This window comes from Lathamus discolor, chromosome 1 (genome assembly GCF_037157495.1).
Source record: "Lathamus discolor isolate bLatDis1 chromosome 1, bLatDis1.hap1, whole genome shotgun sequence".
Taxonomy (NCBI): domain Eukaryota; kingdom Metazoa; phylum Chordata; class Aves; order Psittaciformes; family Psittacidae; genus Lathamus; species Lathamus discolor.
The window spans coordinates 153,558,029-153,571,766 of record NC_088884.1 but is presented as its reverse complement, the minus strand read 5'-3'; the positions used below and the strand labels follow the sequence as shown (position 1 = coordinate 153,571,766).

At 40.5% G+C, this 13,738-nt stretch overlaps 1 protein-coding gene and 1 long non-coding RNA gene across 7 annotated transcripts in view; both read right to left on the bottom strand.

The window, feature by feature from the left end:
• Positions 1–13,738, bottom strand: part of SORCS2 (sortilin related VPS10 domain containing receptor 2) — a 559,071-nt gene that overhangs the window by 410,470 nt on the left and 134,863 nt on the right. The gene's annotated exons all lie outside the window — the stretch shown is intronic.
• On the bottom strand, positions 3,806–7,133 carry LOC136003913 (uncharacterized). Its single transcript, XR_010608201.1, has 3 exons — positions 7,076–7,133; positions 4,461–4,704; positions 3,806–3,856 (listed from the first exon to the last, which is right to left on the bottom strand). It is a non-coding gene; the product is annotated as an uncharacterized LOC136003913 (long non-coding RNA).

Here is a 13,738-nt window from a genome sequence, read left to right as displayed (position 1 = left end):
TTCTTTCTCCTGATCATAGAATCATCAGGTGGTTTGAGTTGGAAGGGGCCTCAGAGACCATGTAGTTCCAACCCCCCTGCCATGTGCAGGGACACCTTCCAACAGACCAGGTTGCTCTAAGCCACATCCCAGCCTGGCCCGAACACTTCCAAGGATGACCACCATTTATTTTAATGGAAATCTGCATTTCCACTGTAGGTAACTGTGAAACTTAGTGTCAAATCAAACTATAAGGACATTTAAAAATAAGACTCAAAAGCATGATTTTTCAAATTTAATCAGTGTGCATCCATTTTCACTTCAAATGTCTGAGTCATATTACCGAAACGAGAATTTTAATAAGGTTACTATTTTGCTTCTGTCTCATTAGTGTTATTACTAATTGCAGTGATTGATATCTATTGTAAATATTAATACAAGACACTTACTTTAGGGTTACATTCAGGCCAAACTGTGATTCAAATCTACACTTTATTAAATTTAATTGTGTTTTTATCTGGTTCAGCTATCAGATCTACAGGGGATGTGCTATGCCTTGAATTACTTAGAGCAGATAAGGAATTTAAGTAAATTCAAGATTCTTTCCTACTGGAAACATAGATATTTCCTATTAAGGTAAAATCAGTCCTGACTTGACTGCTTACTCTCTATTGTGAGGTGCAGAGGGAGATGTAGAATCCAAATAACTCATTAGAGATGCTGTAAGGAAAGCCTTTCATCCTTTTTTTTAAAGTATATGAGAAGAAATTAGCTCAGGCTTTCGTGTTTCTGCAACAGCCGGCATTCAGAATTTCTTAGCTGAAAGTTCACTACCCAAGGCTGGCAGAAAAACTGCAAGCTCCAAAGTTAATAATTCTGTATTAAGAGGGGAATTATGGAAAAAAGGCCAGCCTTAGAAGGATACTTATTGACAGCATAGACTCTGAAGACATTCAAGTCAACCCTTCCAATCTGCAGATCCAGATCCGACTTGCAGAACCTAAACCACAATATAGCATTGTCCTCTGCAAATAAAAAGCTCTATGCTGCAAGATGACAAAACTACTTTGGTTTGGTTTTGGCATGACTATCCTTCAGTTTCCAGCAACTGAACTTCTTTGCCCACAAAAACCCTCCAGAGATGTGTGTCTTCTACATAAAAAAAAGCCATCAGAGCATGTCTGTGGTCTCAGCACAGCCTGCCTGCATCCAGCTTACAGCAGCCACACACATCTACAGGGGCTATAAAGCATGTGATGCTGGAGGGAGATTGAGGGCAAAGGGAAGAACACTGCCCAAGACAACTTGGTACTGCAAGAGAACTGTGGGCATTGGTTTGTTTACAGCATCATGCAGGCATGCTAGCTTCAATAGAAACAGTGATGGTTCTGACAGTTCTCTCCCAATGGAACATATTAAGAATGTTAACAAAGTATTTTAAAAATGCTGGAGCACAGAGCAAATTTAAACTCCAGACATCCTGCAATGACCCTGAACTGCATGGTAATGTCTCCAGATAGGCTCAGAATATGAAAGCTCTAAGGCTTTAAATAAAAATGTGAAGAAGTCAGCAACTGGTAATGGGCCTCCTAGTGAGGCACCTAGTAGATTTCTTCTTTAAATACGGCCTATTCTTTCTTGAGGAATATGTACCTTTAAAAATAAAGAAAACCCACACACAAACAAACCAACATCACAGCAAGTCAGCAGCGTTTTCCTAAAAGCTGTTTAGCACACTTGAAATGCATCTCTGTTCAACCTTTATGCCCATTTCAAGCATTTCCTTCACTACCACTGGAATACAAGCTGCTTCTGTGCAAATTACTCTTCTACTTCATGGAACACGAGGCCTAATAAAATACTTTTAAAGCTTTGCTTCCCAATTAAAAATAGGGATTAGTGCTCTCGAGGGAAATCCAGGGAACATTTTCTCTGAGTTCTAGATCAAGAGATTTATTTTCCGTCTCAAAGGCAGTGGTTGCCAATAACCTTGACTCCTGTTGATGCGCACTCAGTGTCTAAAATAAAATGAAACAGTAGGAGGAGGTCTCATCGCATCTGTGGGAAACGCTGTTCAGCCAAGCAGTGAGAGGGAACAGCGAGCTCTCTTTACTTTAAAAAATAAAATAAAGGCAACTTTCCTCATCTCTGCCTCTCATTTCACTTAAGTTCTTGTAAATATTGCCATTCTCCACCAATAAAACACCAATCAGAGAGAAGCTTTAAGTGACCTTACCAAATGGAAAAGAATTCAGCATCAATAGTTTATAACTACTATTTTTCACTTCTGGGTTTCACTGCAATTAAACACCTATTACAGAAAATCATTTCTTTTATAAATTCTATCTGGTTGTGTCATAATATTTAATCTCAAAGAAAAGTACAAAAGACTTCCACAAGTAAACTCCAGCTGCTCAGAGGTCAGAAAGTAAACACTGATAAGAATAGAATGTACACTGATTATATGTTTATATTTACACTGATTGTATATAATATATTGATTGAAATATATACATATATGTAGGGACTCGGTAAGATGCTTACTGATTTCTGAAAAAGTTGAATATCCTGACTTTTGATCACCTTCAGTTTGCAGAATACTGCAACCTCTGCTTTCACATCACACCTCTACCTACATGTTATGTACTTCTTATGAATGTTGCTATTGAGAGATGGCATTCGTGCTTGTATCTTAGCATGCCAAGCTGGAGGTATTGTTACCTGGGAAGAACAGCTTTCTTAAAACCTTCTCCTCTACGGAAGTAGTACACTGCTTTATTAAAAGAAAAACTGATTTAGAAAAATCTGATTTGCTCTTCCTTCTCCTTCAATATTAAGTGTTGGACTTAGAATTCGATTCAGAGCTAAAGGGCTGACAACTCCAGCCTCCATTCTCACTACTGTAAAAATACACAAAGAAATAAAAATCAGGGCTGATTTTCAACATAGATTTTCAGCCTTAATTCTGAATTTCCTTGAATCTTTAGCCAGACTCTTCAGAGAATCACAGAATCACAGAATAGTTAGGGTTGGAAAGGACCTCAAGATCATCTAGTTCCAACCCCCCTGCCATGGGCAGGGACACCTCACACTAAACCATCCCACTCAAGGCTTCATCCAACCTGGCCTTGAACACTGCCGGGGATGGAGCTCTCACAACCTCCCTGGGCAACCCATTCCAGTGCCTCACCACCCTAACAGGAAAGAATTTCCTCCTTATACCCAATCTAAACTTCCCCTGTTTAAGTTTGAACCCGTTACCCCTTGTCCTGTCACTACAGTCCCTGACAAAGAGACCCTCCGCAGCATCCCTATAGGCCCCCTTCAGATACTGGCAGGCTGCTATGAGGTCTCCACGCAGTCTTCTCTTCTCCAGGCTGAACAGCCCCAACTTCATCAGCCTGTCTTCATACGGGAGGTGCTACATAAAACTTGGTTTATATTCCTTAGTGGAATTTCATTTGTTTTTTTGGTGGGCTTTGATTTTTTTTCAGGTTTGGGTGTTTTTTTTTTTTCTGGTTGGTTGTTTTTTCTCTCCTTCAGCAGTGTCTGTGTGTATATATATATAAATATATATAAACATATAAAGCCTTACAAGTAAAAAAAACACCTTTCAAATTCTACACATTTTACCAATATCTTAACTGCCTAATGACTCTTTAATAAGAGTATGTAACAGCTCCAGGCAATGCAATACTAACAACAGTGTCTTTTTTTATTGAATAAAAATACAGTTAGTACTTATAGCACATGATGAGTAAAAAACCAAAAACAACCTCAACAACTCCTTCAGCTCTGTAAGCCAGCAGGCTCTTAAGACCACTGTCCTGTGCTCCCATGCCTTGTGATGGATTCAAGTCTCTGGTCTCTGCGTGCACTAAAAATCAATATAAAGAGAAATTTTCAAACAAACTATCAATCAGTGGGTATGGACAACACGGGGGTTTTCTCAACATATGAGCCAAGTCCCCTTGTGAAGGTGTTGGCAAACTATGTCAAGAGAGATCTTCTAGTCATGAGAGTTTGGTCTGTGCCTCTGCTTATTCCTGCTGCCTCTTTCCCTTGGTGCTAACCCTCCAATGTGGAGTTAGCTTCTGAGTTTAGGAGAAAAGGAATTTCACCGAGACATGCAGTGTTGAAACCATGCTCACATTTGAGGTTCTTTTCCTCTGTATATTATGAACTATGCACAGCATTGCTCTCAAAACCAGGAAAACTAAGTCAAGTCCAAGGCCATGTGCACTCTCAATGCATCCTGACCCAATGAGACCTCCTGCTATCTAAAGCTGAACAACTGTAGGCAGGATGTACAGCTTTTCAAAGCTCAGTTGTTTCAGAAGAGCTGGGTCATATTTCAGCTTCTGGGAGGCATAGACTAGATTGCATTTGGCTGTGCAGGAGAGGAACCACCAGCCTCTCATAGTCAGTGCCTGCTTCCACTAGCACTGGGAGCACATGCCCACCCTCCCTAAACAACTCACCAGGGTGATGGCAGACAGTGATGGCAGACAGCACTGGCTCCAGCCCCGTGCTCCTCTCCAGCATGGTGGGAAACCTCTGTTCACCAGCCTCTGCCCACTGTGGCAGTGAGGAGATGCTGGCAGGCTGTGCAGACAAGCTGGGTCCTTAAGCAGCAGGAACCACAGTTATGCATCGGGATACAGGGCCAGGAAGCTCATTCAGGCTTGGCTCTGAGCCACATTAGAGATGGCACCTGGTAGAACACTGCAGAGATTTTGTTACGTCCATCAGCCTGCCCTCCAAACACCTACTCTGCCTTTGAAGAGGCACAGAAACCCATCCGGCTTTCAGGTTTTCTGCTGTGGGGTTCAGTACAACCCACGAACATATGGTGCAATTTATCCAGGCTACACTCCACCCTTGGCAAGTTTGTTTTTAGGAGCATAAAAACCTCTCATTACAAAACTGCTTTATTCATCTCATCTGCCTGACAAGAGCTCTGTCCTAATGGCTTGGCAATTGGGATTACTGCTAATGATGCAATTACCACCAATACCCGGATTTCTCTCTTCTCCTTTCCTGGCTTATCTCTTTCATAGAATGGTTTGGGTTAGAAATCACCTTAAGATCGTCTAGTGCTAATCCCCTTGCCATGGGCAGGGACTCCTCACACTAGACCAGACAGAGCTCAAGGCTCTATTCAGTCTGGCCTTGAACACTCATTCACTCATTGCTAAATCTAGGTTTGTAAAGCAAAGTGTTTCTAGCATTAAATGGTCCTACATGTCTAGTATAACAACAATGCAACTTGGTTGTGATCTCTTTTTATAACGGGAAATATTGTTATTCTGCCTCAGAATTACATTATTGAGCCCCAACCATACTTGGCCCCTTGCCTTTTCCACCTTCACAATACAACACACAGATAGATCACTTTAGGTAAAAAGTAACCTTTTATAAAAAAATAACTCTTCTTCCCTCTTACTCCTTTTACATTCTGAAATTCTTCATTTTTTCCATATCGTATTGGCTGTGATTATTGGCTGTGTGTCACTTCTGGGTGATCTAAACCAGCAAGCCAGATGCATTTGCCAAGTGAAACCATACCTACTCAGCCAAAAAAACCAGCAGACCTGTATCTTAGCATTACAGGTGGGTAACAAGACAGTAGTTCCCTATTACAATAAATAACAAATAGTAGCATCCTACCTACGTCTGCTGAAATGGTGAGGCTTTGTGTTCGAGAATTCTGATCTTCTAAATTACTAAGTACTGCCAGTAAATTCAGAGGACCAAAGCATTTCCACATGAGATTGAATTTACTCATCATGTTGATCAAACCAAGCATGTCTGCACCTGAATTTTGGAGTTATCACTTTCTGTATATGAAAATACTAAAGAAAAAGCTGCATTGTATTTTCAGAATTTTCAGCAGTGATACCAAAATCTCTTGCTTGCAGTTTCACAGTGGGTCTTAGAGATAGCTGTGCAAGCTTACAGCACTTCCAAGCAGGGGAGGATGCAGAAAAGCCCAGCTTTCTGAAACTGAAAGGGATAGCAAGCCAGAAGGCAGACAGGAGGAGTAATTCTGTATGCCTATTTGTATGCACTCCAAATACTTCCATGCAGTTTTCCTCATGCCACTTGTCTTAAGAGACTGCTTAAGTGAAGCAAACCCAGCTGTGCCAGACCTGACAAGGGCATCCCAGCCAGTGTTCTGTGCCCAGATGTAAAACATAAGAGACTGCCTGTGAAAAGTCAGCTTGCAATTAGCAAGGGGGCTTCCTAATACACTGGTGAGCAATGCAAACACACTGCACGAACCTACAGACAAGCAATACGCAGACTTATAAAGTAGATGCTGAAGCTGGGGTTTTCTTAAAGACATTGGCTCTTATTCTTAGCCTCAGGGCAACTATTTCACACCAGAAGTAACAATTGAAGAAATGACTGCTAGGAAAGTGGATTAAAAAAACAGAAAAGGTCCATGTGCAAGGTAGTCACTGGTATACTGAAGATGAAACGAGAAAGATCATTTATAAGGCAAGTCCCCAACCAGCTGACATTAGAGATAATGTGAAGTCAAAGAACACTGGAGACTGAACTGCAGACAAATCACAACAGGGAACTGAGAAATAGCTGGTGCAGGAGGATAACCAGAAGCAATCAACAGAGCAGCCTACATGAGGAGTTGCCCAGATACCTGTTGCCAGGCACAGGGAGGCACTGACAGCTGCAAAACTACAGTGTGGTCTGACATGAGGCCCTGACACAAGTCTATGCATGCGGGAAGCTTCTGAATTAGGAATAAATTAAGATTTTTACTTTCCACAAGTTAAAAATTAATCATAACTCATCACCAGCCTCTGCAGTAGAGGAATTTACTCACAGAAGAATGAGAAGGATCTGCTCACTGTATATATACGTATAGACATTTAATACCCACTATTTCTAATACCGCTGCACTAAAAAAGAAAGTTCACCGTTTGATAACAGCATCATAAGAATTCCCAGCATATTAACAGGAAAAAAAACCTTACTTTTGTTTAAGGTGGTCCTACCAGATGCCCCTCCAAAGCAGTCCTCTTTCATTCTTAAACCTTTAAGCATGCTTACTAAGTGATCAATCACTCACTATAGCGGTTCCAACAAGTTCCATGTAGTGTAATCAAGCCAAGTCCCTAAGGATATTGTTGCAATGAACCTGGAAGGGTGTTTTTAAGTTAAAAAGCTCTAGCTGAGACTGCTGTTTCTACCAAATTTTGATGCCAGGTGGACAAAGATAAAGGCTGGGTAAGGGAAACTACTCCAAGTGATTAGTAGGTGCAGCTGGGAGGGGGAGAGAATGGGGTTGAGACACTAGGCCAGCAGCAGAAACTAGCTGAATCCATGTTTTTCAGTGTCATCCTAACTTGGGAAAAAAAAATGCAGGTTAGAATTCTCTCTGCCATCTGAAGGGAATGAAAAAGCATTAGATTGGTCTTCTGACAACATGAAGCATAAACAGCTTGAGAAATTAGTGTTGGCTCATCAATATATCTACCAAAGGAAACTAAGGCTGCTGAGCCTCACATAGTTCAATAGCAGTTCAGTCTACTGATCTAGTTAACAATCTGCTTCTGTTTGCAGGTTTTGCAGGGCTGTGCTCTCAATAAGGTCACCCAGAACAGCACAGGGAAGTTTCCATAGTACAGCAGACATTTTTTGCTGGGCAGAGTTCCATGCAGACACTCGGTGCAGGATTCTGTATCTGCAGCTATTCAGATGTGGCTATCAGGTGGGTTTTGTTGTTTGGGGGGGCTTTGGGGAGGTGGACTTTTTGGTGTTTTTTAAGAAAAATACCTTTCCTGAGGCCCTATCAGTTCATGTGAGCTGGTTTGAAAGGCTATCTTCTCCAAGTACACATTGGAACAGCTGCAGAAGAATAAATGGGTTAAAACAATCATGGATGCAGCAGTGAAACATAATACTTCAGACTGGGCCACTAACCTTCATACAATAAATGAAGACGAATTTCAACTACTGTATGAAGTGTGCCTGTCCAATAACCAGGGTCAGCACTAGAACTGCCTCCAGTGTAAAAAGCTTGATATGGGAGATAGTAAAGCTTTATTCCAGGCTTTGAGTCTGAATGACACCTACAAGATGTTCACAGAAGGACTTTTGCCACATCTTCCAGACACCCACCAGTACTGAAGAGTCTAGCCCCCTGCCTCATAGATTACTTTGGACTTCCCTTAATAGATGGCCCACTGTTGTTTAACTATTCAGGAGGCAACAAGGGTGGGAATGATCCTTTCTGCTCACAGGTAAATAACGTAACAGTGCCATGTGGCTTAAGGACGCCACTCCTGAATATGAAAGAAGTGTTAGAGAAAAGAAACAAAAGCATGCCTTACCACCAAGCAGTGGGCCTGTAACCGAAATGTAAATAACTGGGGGGGGGGGGAGTGGGAATGGAATATATTCTCCTTTTTTTTTCCCTTTTTCTATTTTTCTGCCATAAAGCTTTCACATATGTGCTAGGATGCTAGCTAGATTATTCTTGGTAATTAAAAACATGGAGGAATTCAGACATCAAAACCCATTTCTGTTTTCTCTGAAAGGAAGGGGAAGATGAACCATCCCACAGGGACACAGGGAGGAAAAGATGGTAACACTCTCGCATTCTTCACTATACAGTGTGGTGTCAGTTCTGAAGTACTGTCAGAATAAACCCAGATCCGCAACTTGCGTGAGTCTTTAAAAAGCCTTTTTTGCTGCCTAAGCATGATCTCTTTGCTCTTCCTCATACTAGTGGGCAAGTATGCACCTCTTCTGTATGTATGGTAGACTAAAGTAGTTGGATTCCTGTAAGTAATAAAAATAATAGAACTTCTAGTTTTGCTTTCAAACTCTTACTAAACAAATGTAGATATATGAGAGTCTCTGCACCATTAGATGTTATTGTGCCTTTATCTTCAGGGTCTTTGATGTTCTGTTGTTATGGATAAGGATCAAGGATTTAAAGAATGTTAATTACTGCTGATACAATTGATGCTTCTTGACTTCCAATAAACCCTTTGATATCAATGTATCATTACTACAGGAAACATTGTCCCAATGAAATGACTACAAAGACATGCAGAAGAGGAAGGCATGTGGAGATCAGCACACAAATAGGAAGAACAGGCTGAAGAGGAAGCTACCACAACTCTTGTCAACTCCGCCCCTTTTGATCTAGATGGCTTACAAAATGCAAAGGCATGCCCTCACATCCCAGCAAGTAGATAGAAAGAGTGGGAATTCTTTAGGAGAAAAACAACAGAGGAAACCATCTGGAAACCAGCTACATCATGGCTGGCTGCTTGGAAGCAACCAGAACTTCAGATGAGCTGCCTAGTGCTTACTAGCAAAGGCCACAGGGAAATGGAAGCACCATCATCAGGCTGAGGATCTATTGTGCTGACTTAGCAGCCGTATGTTCTTCCAAATCCATCTGTACCACCTACCCCTTAAGCACCCAGTACCCTTTTTCTAAGCACTTACTTGCTTTTTTATCCAATGTAGCCCAAATCTCCATTATTTATGTGCTTTTGCAACAGAGGCTCCTCAGTTCCCACAAATACCCCCACAACCTGTATAATCTGAATACACACAGTCAGTCTCACAAACCTATTTTCAGTGCCACCCACCTTCTGGTGACTAAATAGTCCATCCACATACAGCTTTGCTGACAGATGCCTCAGGCTTGCAGAAGATGTCAGCCAGAGGTTGCATTTCTTGTACACTTCCACAGGGTCTGATGTCTCCAGTCCCTCCCCTACGTGTAGAGTATTTTGAGCTAGATTCACTGATGAAAATCTGGATTTTAATTGTAAATTCAGTTAAATAGATTTCAATCCATAAACCCTAACAGAATAAGTAGCATGACATTCGACAGTAATGTCTTCGTTTTACCCAGGTACAAAAAAATCATCTTTTGTACAATGGATGGATGCAGATGCAAGTTGAAGTGATGTCTTCCCAAAGAAATCTTAACAAGTATAGTTTATATATTTAGAAAATCAATTTCTGTTGTTGACAGTGTTTCTGCAAGCTCGATGTTTTCTATGAATAAGGTCACCGTGCTGAAAACACAAGTTCTATACTAACAAAGTCACAGATGGAAACCTAAGCATTGCACTAAAAAGTATTGATATTCACCACTATTAGCTCAGATTAAAACAGCTAACATTTCCCAAAGGTGGACAAGTTATCAACGGTGGGAGTGACTATAAAACAAAACTGCAGATATTTTAAGATACAATAAACAGGAGTCCCCAGTTCCAGCTACAAAAAAACCCAATGCCAAGGCTGAAGTTTGCGACATAAACCACCATGACTACTTCTAATACAAGATATGCTTCTGCCAACAGACCCTGTTGAAATTAAGATTCTAGAAATTCAGGTATCATCATAATTGATGAACATCATCAGAAACTGAGGCTGTCTTCATGTCCAACTCACAACCATCTTCTTAATCGGTCAGCAGGACATGGGCATGCTCTTCTCACTAAAGGACAATTTATATCTGTTCAGAGATTTTTTAGTTTGCTTGTATGTTAGCTTTATTTACTGCCTGATTTACAATTGGATATGGGTTGGCAGGGGAACACTTTCCCCTATTATATATGAGCATCCAACTTTGGTCAAGATACAAGTCTGCTGTTGTAAAGCTCTGAGTCCATCAGCACTGCAGCCCTGGGAGCCAAGCCATTCGTGCTGTATATAGTCCTGCATAGATTTTGCCAACTCTGGGTTTCTAATGGTTGTCATTCATTAGTATGGACAAGGACAAAGCTGCTTATGATAATGACAGCAAAGAAATTAGAAAGATTCTGTGGCTTTCGATGAAAGGGGAGGGTGGAAAATAAAGTAAATGAAGGTCCATGTAAACAAAGTTATGCCCTTATATAAAAGGATAAAAGAAAAATCATTCACCTGTAAATACCTTCAGTATCTACAATATTTCGAGCGTTTGCTATAGTACATATCTGCATGCACAAAGGAATAATAGAGACTCTTAAGACAGCTTTATTGTTTTGCTTTATGTAAAACAGGTAAGAGAGGACAACAAATCTTCATGTTCAGTCATTTATGATCAGATGTGGTCACTAGTAATTTAAAGGAGTGTTTTCATTAGCACATGCCCAATGTCCCTTCTAAACATGCAAACCAGACACTTAATAGACTTCTCTCTCTGTCCAAATAATGTTGCACATATTCCAAGCTGACAGACTAGTAAAAGCCTACCCTGTCATTTAACCAACAATCACGGCAAATTTCAAAATGCTGTAAATAATCTCTTTTCCTACTTAATTCAGTAGGAAGTGCAAGTTATCAGCATTCAAGAGATCTAAGTGGTTTCTGTTTGGCAACCTAAATTAATTTGAAAATGTTTACCTGCTGGGCCCAAGACCCGAATAAATGACTTGTGACTTGAACAAAGGCTTACAGAACATAATTAAGAACATTCCCAGGTAACGGAGCACTTATCAAGGCACCAGGGGGTCTATATATAGCCAACAAATGGGGGAATTTCAATTATTAAGTTGTAACTTCATACAACCTACAAGCAAGTACCTGCTGGACAGGAAAATTAGCCAAAAAAATAGGATGAGGGGAGTGAGAAGAGTTGCTGCAAAGGAGGTATTTGAACAGATTATGTTATTCATAAATGGATCATTATTTTAAGCTCAGGGCATCTCTTCTCTATTAGGCTTCACTATAACCAAGACTTCATACGACCTTCTCTGTACAAAGAAGCAGCATGAACCACTGGACTTTGTAGTTTGCAGAGGAAAATTATCAAAGAAAGAAATGTACCTGGTGATGAAAACTTCTGTTACTGATTAGCAGATAGATCAGCATGGCCTCCTCTACAGAGATTGGCAGAAACTTCCAAAAAGGCGTTCAGAACGCTGAAGAACTCACCTCGAGGCATACAGCAAAAATCTGACCTGTGCCTGTCTCCTCAAATACTTCAGTCTCTGCTGGAGTCCTCTCTACTCCCACCAATACAATGCAACAGTGATTCTCAATAGTGTCATAAATAGCGTATGTTGAAATTCTGCTAGAACTGGAGGAGGGAATGCACCCATTGTTTTAGATTTTCAACAGAAAACAGGAAAACATTAACTCACTGAAAAAAAGCCTGAAGTAGCAAGAAAAAGGGCATTTCTAAGTACACACAGTCAAATCTAATATGATGAAACTTAGCACCTGCTTTAGAGAGATTGTTATCCTTTATTCTCACAAACAATGTGAAAAGAAGTCAATAATTTTTCTACATAGTACACTACAAATGCCAGTCATGGAAAATACAATTGGGCAACCAGAAAACACAACTTAAGTGTACACCTTTCCAAGACCCAGCATCTAACACAGACATGCTGTATGCCCTTGGTTCTTATTGACACTACTTGTCAGGGGTCCTTTGCAAAGCACTGAAGCAAGTCTTCCATCTTTATTTTTATTTCCAAACTAACAAGAAGAAGTGTTTTCTTACAAAGAAATACAATACAGGAAAAGTATGTACTACCTAACATCTTTACTTCAGTTTTCCATCGCGCAACTCTTTTTAATGGTTAAATAGTACTCCAAGAGTTCATTAACACATACTTGAAAACAGTTTTGAAGATAAGCATTAGTAGGTAAGGACAACTGTTATTATCCAAGGACAGAGTGGGGGTGATCAAGTGTCTAGCAGATTTGTGCTGCATGATAAGAGCTTTTCTAATTCTCTCTTCTCTTTACAAATTCTCTCATTTCATGAAAAGATGTTGCAGCAAGGACGTACTTGTCAAGCTCTTTCAATGCTATTTACTGGCACCATAACATGATACCAAAGAAGGTTGTGAGGAAAAAAATGTTTAAAAAATAAGAAGTTATCTTCCATTTAAATCTAGCACCAAACTTCTATTGAAACTATACATTTTGAAGATGTTGATGATGGATAGAAACACATCAATCTTATCTGTGACTGAGGTTGCATCTGCCTAGTTCTACAAGTCTGGTAATTCTTTTCACTGGTGACACACATACACATCTCTCTACCTGTATAACACTCCTGAATTAAAACAGACCTGCAGTGGTTTTCACTTTATTACAACATAAAACTCAACAATAAAGCAATACATCTGTTGAGAAAACAGACAGGAAAATGTTAATGTTGCCACAAAGACCCAAACCATCCAAGTGCAGGATGATTTCTCACTGCAGCAAGACCACATGGTCATGCAAAGAACATCCTCATTTGAGCTAGCTCAGTAGGCAGCTAGCTCTTCTCCAACAGCAAGGGCTCAGGATTTATCACAATTCCCACAGACTGTTCTTTAAACAGAGAGAAAAATGGTGCAGGAACCTGGAAATGCATCTCCTATCAATTGCAGCTAATTACCATTCAGGCTCCTGCTCCTATCCCAGCTGTTCAAGGATAATTACCCTTAATGAAAGTGGTGGTTGCAGGCTTCTTGGCTCTGCTAAGTTGCCTTATAACAACACATTGCCAAACACATTTGGCATTCTGTACACCATGCCACAGAGGAACAGTATTGATCCACACACCATGGCATCACTTTCAGACTAAGAAATTCATTTGAGAAAAACATATGATACACTCAAAAGCAGAGGAAAACATCACTCCCTCAGACCAGGCAGTTCCTCTGTGCCAAGATGCTCTCTGAAATGCAGCCTGCCCGCAGGACAGCACAATCCCTTAATAACAAAGCCATTTCACATGACAGAAAAGTAGTGCTCTTGTTTACAGAGCACATAG